This window comes from Aptenodytes patagonicus, chromosome Z, assembly GCF_965638725.1.
Source record: "Aptenodytes patagonicus chromosome Z, bAptPat1.pri.cur, whole genome shotgun sequence".
NCBI lineage: Eukaryota > Metazoa > Chordata > Aves > Sphenisciformes > Spheniscidae > Aptenodytes > Aptenodytes patagonicus.
In genome coordinates this window covers 63698749-63711648 of record NC_134982.1, presented here as the reverse complement: position 1 = coordinate 63711648, position 12900 = coordinate 63698749, and positions in this window count along the sequence as shown.

Sequence of the window (12900 nt, the reverse complement as noted above, 5' to 3'; positions counted from 1 at the left end):
TGCTTTCAGGTTAGGAATAGAACCTTTATTAGTTGAATTGTATGGTGTTTTCCTAGTTTTGCTTGATACATTATAAACAGCTCCACTCATTAAATTGTCTGTAGTTCTGCTGAGGAAAAGAAATAGACATTTAAATGCAAAACTGTATCAAAATTAAGCTAAGGACTTAATGGTAAATATTTGTTTAAGCTCCCAAATCCCTGTAATTTCTTATGCTTCAACTGTTCTTCTTGAGCTACTGTATCATCTTTTCTCTGCTTCTAGTCAGTCTCACCCTGGGAAGTAGCATTGAGCTGACAAGTGGGTGTATGCAGAGCAAAACATTGAGCTTTACAGACAGCTGCTTATTGATCAGACAACTGCACACAATTTCTTTTCCTTTTTTTTTTTTTTTTTTTTTTTGAGAAAGAGACAGAAATGCAGAAACATTTAATGCTGGACATCAAATCCAAAGCAAATGAAAATACTCTAATTCCATGTCATAAAGATTAAAAAAATATTTTTTTTTCCTAGATGAAGTATTTTATATATCTCATGCTTACAGGGCTAAATTCAAGCAAGAATAAAATGAAATACTGTTTCATAACTACAGATCAGGATGATTAGGTAATGAGAAGAATTTCTGAAATTTCACTTCTGAGTTGTTTATTCTACCACCAAGAAATTTTGGCCAAACTGACTGCCTCCACAAAATAATCTTCAACTAAACTACAGGCATCAATAACCTCAGGGCAAGAAACTTACACATATGTCAGATATCCACACTTCAAATAAATGAAATTATTCATTTCCTATTGTGTTTCTGTGATGTTCTTTGCTTATACTCTTTCAGGAATTCAAAAACGTAACATGACATCCTGTTCTTGAGCACTTCTGCTTTGCTTGATCTGCCGCTGCAATGCTGCAGGTCAAAAAGGGGACCGAAGGACAAAATGACTAAGGAAACAGAGCCATCGCATGGATGAGATGTTACACAACAGTTAAATCAGAGGACCCCAACATTTCATATTACAGCATGAAATATCTCATCCTAACTTCTCATACAAATGAAATGGGCTGTTTCTCCTTTCAGTAGAGAAAGAAGAATAGAAAATGGGGCCAGTATTAATTACAAGAATTCACTGGCTGTTCATTAAACAGTATTTATACCAAGAGTGTCTGTCCTGCTTTTAAGAGACAGCTTATTATTTTATGGTCTTTTATATTTTCAAGTCTTGTTTTACACAAAACTAAAGGCACTAAATGATTTGAGATTACTTACCTCCCTGTGCTTGGCTCCTTGCATGTATTGTCCACAGATGCAATCACTGTAGATGATCTGAGTTGCTGAAGAACAGTCAAATAGCTCAGCTGTTCCTCTGGATCTTTGTCTGTATTAGGCTCAGATTAACACGAATAAATAGGCTAAGTCCCACCACTGCAGCTGTGGTTGCTTGACTGGAGACACTTTCACAAGCTTGAATAAGGTAGCACTGAAATAAAGGTCTGTGTAACAGCTGCATCTCCACAGTTGTTAAAAAGAAACTCAGGCCAAATTTTTTTATTTAGGTTTTGGGTTGTTTTTTCGTAAAGGCTGTCAGGATTATGCAAGGTAAATCCAAGTCTTCCAGCTTTATAACGTTTTACTAATGGGATTATGTTTCAAATCTATTTCTGGGAAAAAATCAACAATAACAGCAAGCTGAACTGTTTCCACTTCTGTGTTCAGGCAGGTCTCTCCATATGTAGCTTATGAAAAGTGTTTGTGTATAAATAAGCTTTAGAAGTCTTAAAATGAAAAATTTTGCAACCAGGATTATTGGGCATTGCTAGCTGCTAGGAAGTTACAAAGGCTTCTGGACCGAAAATTTCATAATCTCATGCTTTCATCATGTACCCTATGGCAAAGTGCTACAGCCTTTGGTGTTTTCAAAAATACCAACTGTTAGAGAAAGCGGCAAGAAATTTCTTAGCAACACTAACTCCCAGTGAGAACAGTTAACTTGTCCCAGGTGCCTTGCTCTGGCTTCTGCTTGAATCAAGATCAACATCTCAGTCCTTACCTCTGATGGACTAAAAGATTGTCTTCATGCTGTTGTTTCAGCCTATGGTCGCCTCTCTGGACCACAGTAAAGCATGTTATGTGAAGCATGGTCTCTGAACCAATATAAACTAAATAATTCTCTGCTGTAAGGGATGGTTTGTTTGGGTTTTTTTCTCTAAAATAGGCAGCAAAGTAATATTTATATACAAAACAAAATGCTTCATATCCTTCTTTCCTTGGAGACTGGTGAGAAACAAATGTAGTGAATGTTAATCACCTTGCTTGATGCTTTGAAAGATACTCAAATACTGAGGTGAATGAGCAAGCTAGAAAATAGAAAAAAAAAAATTTCTGGAAGAGAAACTTCCTACAAAGGAACATTTCTGATTAGGGAGCAAATGCATCTGGAAATCTTTAATGGCAACCAAAAAGGTTGCAGCTAAACAAAAATTACTTTTTAATGACCCTGCAGAAGCGTGAAGAGAATTCCAAAGTCCAAATGCCTTCATGATCTTCCCAACAGAACAAGGGAAGGGTTTGTTCATTACGAGTTTCCAAATTTTACTTTTTTATTAAAGAAAAAGAGGGGCCCAGCAATGAATAAAGATTAATACAATATCTTTGAAGGAATAGAAGTTATGACAGCCTAGGGAAACTTCACAGCGTTCAGACCAATGTAGTTTAAAATGGCGGTAAGGCTGAACTGGGGTATAAAATGGGTATGAAAACCAGGAGATACACCTTCAATCTGGTGGTGCCCCTTGACTAGGCACTGTGTATTTTTCAGCACGTGACATTAGTTCCTGTGGCTACACTTCTCCTGGTAACATGAGCAGTGCCAGGAGCACTGCTGGGCTGTCAGATCACTCCAGCAGTCACCGGCATGCTCTTGGCCCATGACCACTGACTCTCTCCTAAACCAGTTCAGTGTTAGCGATGCTCTGTAGCCATCTCCTTAGGCTCCCTGGATGCAGCCACTGCTTCCTGAGGGCAGGAAGGTTTAATGGCACAGGCATGCATTGTCCTGTACCCATCAGCCTCAGCACTGGAGAGCTGTCCTGCACAAGTTCGATTTGTCTCGTACAGACATAGCCTGCATGGCTCATCTGTTATTTGCAGGTCATTCATTGTTATCTATCAGAAGTTGCTTCTCTGTGTCATGGGTCCCAAAGCACAACCCTGGTCCTGTCCAGCACCATGCCCCAGAGCACCAGCGTGCTGCCGCAGTGTGTCTCGCTCACTCCACTGCAGGGCAAGCAACCCTTTCCCAGCCACCCGGTGGAGCAGAGACCAGGAAAAGCCCCTCACCAAGCCAGGTGCCAGGGCCCTACTGCACCGTTGGCACACAGGTAACCGCAGACCCACCATCCATCCTGCCTCTCTCCATGCTGCCAGTCAGTCAAGCAAGGGTAACTACGGGGACAGGATGAGGCAGTGAAGGTGCTAAGGCAGGCTGACACAAAGAGTATGGTGATTGGGAGGTGGCATCACCATGAGGGCTCCTGGATTCTTGCAGAGGAGGAAAATGCTGGTAAACTGAAGCCTGTAACTTTATCCCCACAGCTTGTTCATGAGTTGAGCTTTTCTGCTCTAGAGCAGAAGTTGTCACCAATTCCCTCTATGGTCTGAATGAATCACTACTTTTTAGCAAAATTTTCTGAAAGCAGAACTTAAATTAAGGAATATTTCTGTACTTAGCGCTTCCTGCAACAGTACAGGTATTGAAGTCTTTTGCTAGCATAAAGAGCAAATGACCTGATGGCCTTTCTCTTTGAATATATGCCATTTCCTTTATGTTCTCTTGTGTGTGGCTTCAGGAATAGTTAACAGTAGGAAGACTATTTGTATTGCATTAGCCAGAGATAGGAGAAAAATGCATTTATGGATCAGTGTAATCCGGTCATTGGTTTATGGTTGCAAAGTCCTTCAGGGACTGTCACCAATTCCCAGCTGTCCGTGAGTGCTAGATTTTGCAATTGCATCTCTGACCTATCTGCAAGGCATGTAAAATCATATATAGCCAGGCAGCTCCCTGTGACCTTGCATCTGCAAAGGCTTGAGAACTATTCCAGCAAGGATATGCAGTAAACAAAGCTCAAGAAATTTGCCTGTGAAAAATTTGCCTCTGAAAAATCAAACTCTTGGGTAAATCTTCCATGGGTGGAAGCCTCTTTAGCAGAGTTAGAGCTGAGCAAATGCAGGCAGCTGTTAAATACTGAAATTGTTACCAGCCCTCAAAAACTTATTTTTCTGACCTTTCTATGTTTGTGAGTGTTTTTTAAACATCATTTTTTAAATGAAGGTCTGTTGATATTCTTGAAAACTGGAGAGAAATATTACATCTGAATCCATTAACAAAAAACCAAACCAAAGCAAGCCATCTAACTTTCTTAAATACTCTACAGTTCAATATACAGTTCAATGACATAAGGATAAGATTTGGTACTAGGCAGAAACAAAGACACCTTGTGTAGGATCTTTGCCAACACGACAGAATATGTTTGGGAAGTGGCAAGGGCAACACTAAAGGAAGAGAAATTCTCCATAAGAAATATCAGCCCATCTGTTTGTTTCTAGTCTGGGAAGTTGCCCAGTATATCTGGGGGAGGAGAAAGGTGTCTCTCCATAGTGTGAACATGTGAGGATAAGAGAAATACATGAATTGGAAAACAAAAAAAACCCCTTGGGACAGCTAATGACCATAAATGGGAACTCTTTGCATCATTGGAGTATAACAGACAAGAATAACAGATTACTACTGGTCTTAGACAAAGGGCAAGAATTTCAAAAGCCTCTGCGTGACTTAGGTGACTAAGTCCTTAAGGCATTTTGGAAACTTAACAGGAGATGCCCATATACTATTATGATAAGGGCCATAGAATTTTTTTTCTTGTTCTTTCTCTTTGTAAGTCAAGCCTGCATCAATAAAAGCAAAAATAAGGACTTCCTTGCTGCATGTACATTAGCCCTTCCCTCCCTTTGTTTGATGATGTCTAATAAATGGATGATTCTTTTCCCCTGCCAGAAAGCACAAGTAAAATAAGTAAGAAACAAGTGATATGTAGATTGTGCTTCCTTTTAGGATGTCTGCAAAACAATCAGCCTAACTTACTGGCAGCTACATTGCAAAGACTGTTTTTTAATTTATTGACTTGCCTAGAGTCACCCTTAAAGAATTTTTTTTTAACACAGTCTTTTTTGTTTCAGGCTCATTTAAACCCACTTCTAAAGCTATTGTTACTATGTTAACATTTTTATATCAGTTAGCTAAAACATAGTATGAAGGACACTTCATTGTCATTACATTAATCTATGTACTTATATGTGTGTTAATGAGATTTATCATCTTAGTTACACCTTGTTCTTGACCCTTTGCTTAGAAAATACTTAGTGTTAAGTACTAAGTACACAGCATTAGCATTTGTACTAGCATTAGTATTAGTGCTCTCAGTAATACTGACTCTTCTTTGTACGTGAAGTCACAAAGAATTAAGATCCACCAAAAGCTTCCACAAAAGAGTAGAGCTGCTACCCTTCTAATTTTGAGCAAACTTTGACTTTAGCCTTTTATATAAAAATGCCATTAGACACATAGGATATATCTAAAAATTGTGGTGCCTATTGTAGTTTCCAAGTAATATACAGGAGCTAGCAGCTGGCATCACTAGCCAGTCAAGTGCCACCTCTGCGCTTGGATTAATGGATCAGGCTTGAAGGACTGGTTGAGGGCTAACCATTTGACAATCCTTCAAAATAGAGATATCATGAATTTGGGCCCCTTTAACCTCAGTTACAGTCTTAATACTCACACCAGCTTGGAACTTACCTCCTTAATCCCCTAGGTCGGAATTTGTTCCTCTAAGTGTGCATAGTCTGAGCTGAGGACCTACAGAGTACCAAAGAGCATTAAAAATCCACAAACATAAGGGTGTCTACTATTCAGTCTAACTTGAGTTCTGTCAATTTCCACAGACTCTGAGGAGGCTGAAGTTTCTGAAACCTGTGAAAAAGCTATTGGAGAGAATAAATAACATTTTCTCATTGAGAAGCATCGCTTTTATAAAGTGCTTGGTGCTGAAAAGAGCAACAAGGTCTTCCTCAGGTCAGTCAGGAAGTGAGAAAAGAGTTAATACTACTTTTTAACAAGTTTCCAATGAGACTTAACAGTGGCTCATACAACAGAAAACATTTAGAAATTATTTTCACTCCTAAAATAAAGGTATCTCTGGTAGCAGTGCAAGACAGTAATAGAGTAGGTATGTACTATAAATTACAGTTAACCTTTACCTTAAATCTTCAGACCAAGAACATACTATTAATTGGAACAGAACTTTTTAAAGTGCTATTTATGCAGTTGATTGTATTTTGTTCTGTCAAGAGCTGTTGACACTACAATGATATTAATACTTCCAACAAAACTAACAAGAGACCTTCTAATTTTGATTTTTTTTTTTGTATTTTAAGTAGTTACAGAAGTAAGTCTTCTTCCTTCAAGTTGTTCTAACAAGCACAGTGGAAAATCACTTAATCCCTTCTGAATAAAAAAAAATAGCTGTTTGCTTCTGCCCTCTTTCTAGATGCAATCTTTTCTCAACGTTCATGCTCCATGGACTTTTTTTTTCAAAAAAAAGTCACTATCATTCATCTCAGTATTCCATTCTTCATTTCTTGCTGTTTTAAAATGAAAGTTTCTCAGCTTTGATCTGCTCAATAGAAAAAACAAACTATAAAACAAACAAACAGAAAAGAATTTGGTATAAAGCCTAATTCCACCGAAATCAACAAGACCAAGAATTCATCAGCAAGATCCATCACACAATCCACACCCGCTCCAAATCAACAGCAGACAGACTACTGTGGCTACTGGGACATTCTGTATGAGTTTGCTGGTTAACAGAAAGCTATGTTACTGCTGGTACTCATGCATTTACTGAGAATGAACCTATTTAATAATATTGCTGGGCACTTGCACTGTAACACCTATCAATCTAAATGAGTCGTGGCACTTGAGTTTAATTGATAGGCCACATTCCTCCTGCTGTTTCCGCTCAGTTTCAGAGTCCTTCACTTCGGACTTCAAATATAACAGATTTTGGGGAAAATGAATCTTTTGTTTCAAAGCTGCATTTAATAAAATAATGAGGAAGGAAAAGCCCAAGTTCTCTCCTCCGGCCATCTGGAGTTCAGTCTCTCACTCTTAAATCCTGCTCTACCTATCTTCAAAGTTAAATTTATTTCATCCCTTGGATTCTTTAGCATCTTCCTTTCCTATCCTATTCCTTCTGACTTCCTTGAGGAAAAAACCCAGACGTTTAGGGTCAGCTCAGTACAGTGGTATTTCTTCCATTTCAAACCCTTCTCTATTTCGCTTTGTGGCCTGTGGCTGTGAAAAGGGGCACAGTTTCATGTTCCTAATGGAATGAAAATGATGGTGTGCTGCTTTTTACTACCATTTCTTCATCCCCCAAAACAGAAAAATGAAAGACCTTTGCCTCAGAGAAATTATAGTGGAGATTAATTTGGCCACATGTAATGAGATGAGGATTTTTCTCTTTTTAGCTGCACAAACCTTCTCTCTTTCCATTTACACTGATAAACAAGTGGGCTTTTTAATAATTTACCCATGTTGCTGCAAAGAGAGGGGGACGGACTGGAAGTTTAAAACACGAAGGAGAAAAGTTAATTTAAAGTGATGTTTGGTAAAAAGTCCCCTTTGAGATCCTGTTGTGTAATTGAACAGATTAAGAGAACTGACAGTAACTTCACGGTATGCCTAAGTGGAGGTCTCTACGGGTCAACTCTCGGATCTTGTGCCGACACGTTAAACAAGTTTGTCAATTTTCCATCAGATTGATTTTTCTCACAGGTCTGGAAGCCTCGTCTCATTTCATCTTATTTCCACAGGGGTTCTTAACATTGCAAACTGCCATTTACTTTTGTCTCAAAGTGTGAGGAATGATTTTTATCTCTGAGTGGCAATCACGGCAGGCAGCTCCAGCTCTGCTTATAATGTCGCACATTGTCCTCCCTCACCAGCTGGGGTTTCTTTTGTGTTTTTCCCCTCTTTGGGAATGATGTGGATTTTTAGAATACATTCAAAATAATTATTAACAGAATGTACTTAGGGCAGATGTCTGTAGTCTCTGAAGTGAACCAAAAAAGCAACAGAAACCGTGGGGTTTTTTCTTTGCAGTTTTCAGCATAATGAGGGGTCAGCTTGAGAAAATATGAAGTCTCTGGGAAGGTCACAGGGAAGAGTATTAACCTCTCTTTACATTTCCATGTCTATTATCCCCTCCTGTTAATGTCAAGGGAAGTTATGTGCACAAAATAAAGAGAGAGCATGCTTCTGAATAGGTGAATGCTGCTGAAGATTATAATGGTATATATTTGGACTAATTGCACTAATGACAAGAATCTACTCTTACTCTACACCAAGTTAAACAGGAGCAAAATTTGTCTGCAAGCCTGTGGGACCTGATGATATTCTCATATAGTTGTACAACCATGCAGTTCCCTTGACTCAAATTAAGCTACTCGGAACTCAACCACTTGGTTGACCTAATGACCTCTTGTTGGAAGAAGACTGCCATTTATACCAGTGGTATGAGGGTAAAATCATAGGACACCCCAGACCCCATGTTTTCTCTTGTCTGCAGCTCTGGTAGTCATTTCGACTTGTGAAAACTGGCTGTAGTCAATCATTATAGCCACAATCACTGTCATAGTGTTTGCAAGAATTTCTCACAAGCATCAGTATCTCTGTCAGATACAAAGCAATGAGCCTGATTCCTATTTTCCTTGGTGCTAGTTACATTGTTTTGCTAATAATATGGAGAGACTCATCATCCCTTCTTTTGGAGCCTTGTACAATGATGTCAAAGTTTTAATATAAATGTGAGTAACGTCTATTATTTTGTTCTCTGAAATGTGATATAGTTGACCTAATTAAGTGGTCAAAGACAATGTGAAAAGTTACCAAATAATTTGGTTAAAAGCAATTCATCATTGTTTTAAAATATTTGCCACAATTTTAGAAATCTATGTAAAAAATATGAAAAAAACCCCAAACCAAAAATTGTAGTGATGATTTTTGCCATCAGCATCACTAGAAAGCAAAGTAAGCCTGAAGACTGGGGCTGTTGAACTGGTGGTCCATGGGGCATTTCCAGCCCATGAGGAACCAGTGGATGCCAGCCCAGCACTGAGCACCTGGTATGAGATATACTGTCCCCTGTTAAAAGTCTTTCCATGGACCAGGTGTGCCTGTGGCCATGCTGGTTGCTCAAGGTGGAAGGAAAGAGGTGGGTAACCCAGGAAAGCCCCGGGGAGCCCTGCAGCTGGAGCCACACTAGACTGCCTCCTGCCCTCACACTTGCAGAAGAGGTGGTGACAACCGGGCCACCACGGCGGGGAGAGATGCTGCATGGGGGAAGGCTGGGGCAGGATGGGGAGATGCCCTTGAGGTCATTCCATGGTGCGTGGTGGTGGGGAGGCCAGGGCAGAGGGTCGGGAGCCAGGGTCACATTGAGGATATGAGGGGCTGGGGAAGAGTTGGGGGCTAAGTGGTTCTGCCCTTCCTCCCTTCTTCCCCCCTTCCTTCCTTGTTTAACCTTTACTGGACAGTAAAGATCCAAGGGTGCTTTTCCTAGGAGAGTTGTTACTCTCTCCACAACCCGCGCAGTCCCAGATGCTCTCATGGAATTGATTTGCCAGAGACAGAAATGTGTTTAATGAGTTAGCCTTAAAAACCTGTGCTGAATATTGCAAATAGCAGAAAGAAAGGGATATCTAATTGATATCTTTTTTTTTTCCCAAAAAAATTTATCTTTCGCTAGTTCTATTTTACATTCTTTGGTTACAGCTAGTAGGTGCCCAAAAAAAAAAGACCTGAACAAAACTCCTTCATTTCCACATTGTATGTGAGTGAGTTACTCGACCACAATGAGGGGTGACTTTGTTGTGCCAATGGTTGTGTCCGTGACAGGTCAGTTTGGTTTGCACAGGTCAGCTCAGCACATGCTATTTTTTGGCAAACCCTCTGGAGAGTCTCCTGGCCAAGCACTTCATTTTGCCTGGATTTGCAAAAGCAAAAGGCAAACTGCCGTGTTGCCTTGTTACAGCTTAATATGAAAATACACAACAGCAGACTGTGTTAGTAGAAAGGCATGTAAAGAAGTATTTACAGGCTTTTGATCATGGTGTAGATGCCCCTAACAACACTGCCTGAAATGGTAATCTGTCACAGAGATAGTTTAGTGAGATAAAGTGAGATAATTTAATGAGCTTTAAAATATAAAAATAGGTTTTTTCAGCTGTTACCAGTTTCCGTGTAAACATTTCCCCAAAGCTGAGCCTTCACCACGTGAATGAGGAACTGCTTCCACTGCAGCCAGGCTGGCAGGAGGATGGGGCTCAGCAGGGTGGCCCCAGCTCTGCCAGCCTCCTCTGGGGTCAGGTGCCCCAGCCCACCTCCCCTCTCCCACCTACGTGGTCACCTTTGCCCAAGGGAAAAATCCCCTTCCCCTGTGCCCATGCAATGGCAATAAGAAGACACCGTACCCAGGCCCTGGGATGTATTGTAAGAACCAGAGAAGGATTTTTTTGTGGACTCCATGTGTATCCCAGAAAAAGAAAATCACATTCTTCTGGTTATTTGGGCATTTCAAACCTGGCACGAGTGTTTAAAAGCCTTACGAGAAGTTCACTGCAAAGTTAGCTTAATAGACACTTCTCACAATTAAATATTTTAGACACCTTACATTTTTCCCATAATTCCAACAATAATTAGATCACAATATGGATTAATTTCTTGTCACATCCAATTTTTAGTGGCAAGATGTTTTGAGGGAGTGGAACACAAAACCAAGTTGCTGACATTTGTAAACTTTCCCTTTTGTTGTACACATAAACATAAAATAGCTGACATTTGGCTCTTTCATCCTTCCTTTCCTGCTTGTTCAGTGCAAATATTATCCAGACACACATGTTAAACAAATATCATATTATCTACAAACACAGAAATATAAATCTCATTGCCCTGGTCAGCAGCTCAGGACCAAACTATGCTCCTGAGCAAGCCTGATCCATAAGTGACCTTGAGCTAATTGATTTCCCACTCTGTTACATGAAGGTCACTATGCTTTCTAATCTCACAAAGTTTATTTATTTATAGGTAGCAATACTGTATCAATATCAAAAAGATAATCTCTGAATTGGTTTCATATATTTTTATGGGGTGGAATTGCAGGATGATTTATAAGCCAATTCGTGACACTGTTTTCTGGTCACTGTAATTGTACAAACATAATCAAGTGATAATGAGTTTTTCCATGTATTTTTTGTATCAAATGGGGTGCTGAAATTGACAATTTTCTGTTCAGTGGCAGAACTACAGCTTCTCTGAAAATTAGCAAGAGCTAGGCCTGCCAGAACTCCATACTTCCCAGTGCAAATGCACTCAGCAGTGCATTTCTTCAGAAGTTGTGTCTTAGTGCTGTCATCTTTTAAAAAATACTGCGGGAGAGTTGGCTAGTAACAAAAGTGTCTGTCCTGTGCATTCATTGCTGAATACTAAATACTCCAGTCTCTCAAGACCCCTTTAAATAAGAATGCTGCTATTTTATGCTTTAAGATTTTTGTTGGTATGTGAAAACATGAATAACCAGAAAAGCTTATGCTTTGCTTTAATGACAAGCTGCATTAAGTAATACGATGGCCTCTGTGGTGACTTCTGTAAGCACTGTCAATGCTCAGCACATCCCAGGATCAAACGTCTCATGAGAAAGGACCGAATTGATTCACCGTTTCTGCTTTCTTACTGAATGCTTTTATTTTCCTGCTTTCTTATTGAATGCTTTTATTTTCTTTCATAAGCAAGTAAGACTCCAATCACATAAAGTGAAGAGATTATGGAGAAATGGCAGAAGTAGCTAATTAGAAGAGCCATTCTCCTCTGGGAGCTGATTGTGGAAGAACTGCACGCTTTAAGGCCCTGATTCAGGGACATATGTCAATACTGTGGATAGTGCTTAATCATGAAATCAATACTTCAAATTAAGTGCACGTGCTTACCACTTGGCCCGGAGCTGGTTTGCAATAGCATTTCCATACTGTTTAAGAACACAGTGCTAATTTCCTTTGAAACATTTTCTTATTGTCTTATTATTCAGCTCTCTACAGACCTGCTTTTCCCTCATGAGCCTCAGTAAAATCTGAAGAGATTGTTACTGATTGTGACTTTGAACCACTTGGAGAGGGGAAACCTTTGGCAAAACATTTAGCTGTGAAAGGGTTTACAAGCCTTGACTTCCAGACTCATCCTCAGCAACTAGACACTGGTGACAGTGGAGGATTCCCGAACACATTTTCTTGTGAGCAGCAAAACTGGCCAGGACTTACTTATGTTTGGGATTTATTTTTCCTTTCTGATGGTATCAGCAGGCAGGAAAACATAATATATACCTTTGGCTCGCTTGGGTTTTGTCAGCATCTGGGCTGTGCAGCCAGTGTGGCAGGTTAGCCACAGCACAGGCAGAGACACCAAAGCAGACTGAAAGGCTTTGAGCCTTTGCTAAAATCTAGTCTGCAACTGCAAAAATTGAGAGGCAAAAAAACCTCCTAAAAACAACAATGAAAAAAACCAACCCCAAACCTATGAGAGCAAAACAGAGTTTCGGATGTTGACTCTGACATTTAGAGATCCCAAACTGGTCCGTGTTGCACTGAGGCTTTCTTCTTACCTTGCCAGACTTCGGCAGTCTCCAATACCACACCCGTTGTTTATCCTGCAAGCTGGCGACCAAGCTGTTTGTGACAAACCTGTCGCATTTACTCCATCTTGGAGATGCTGGTCTGACCCTATGCTGGTCAGGAAT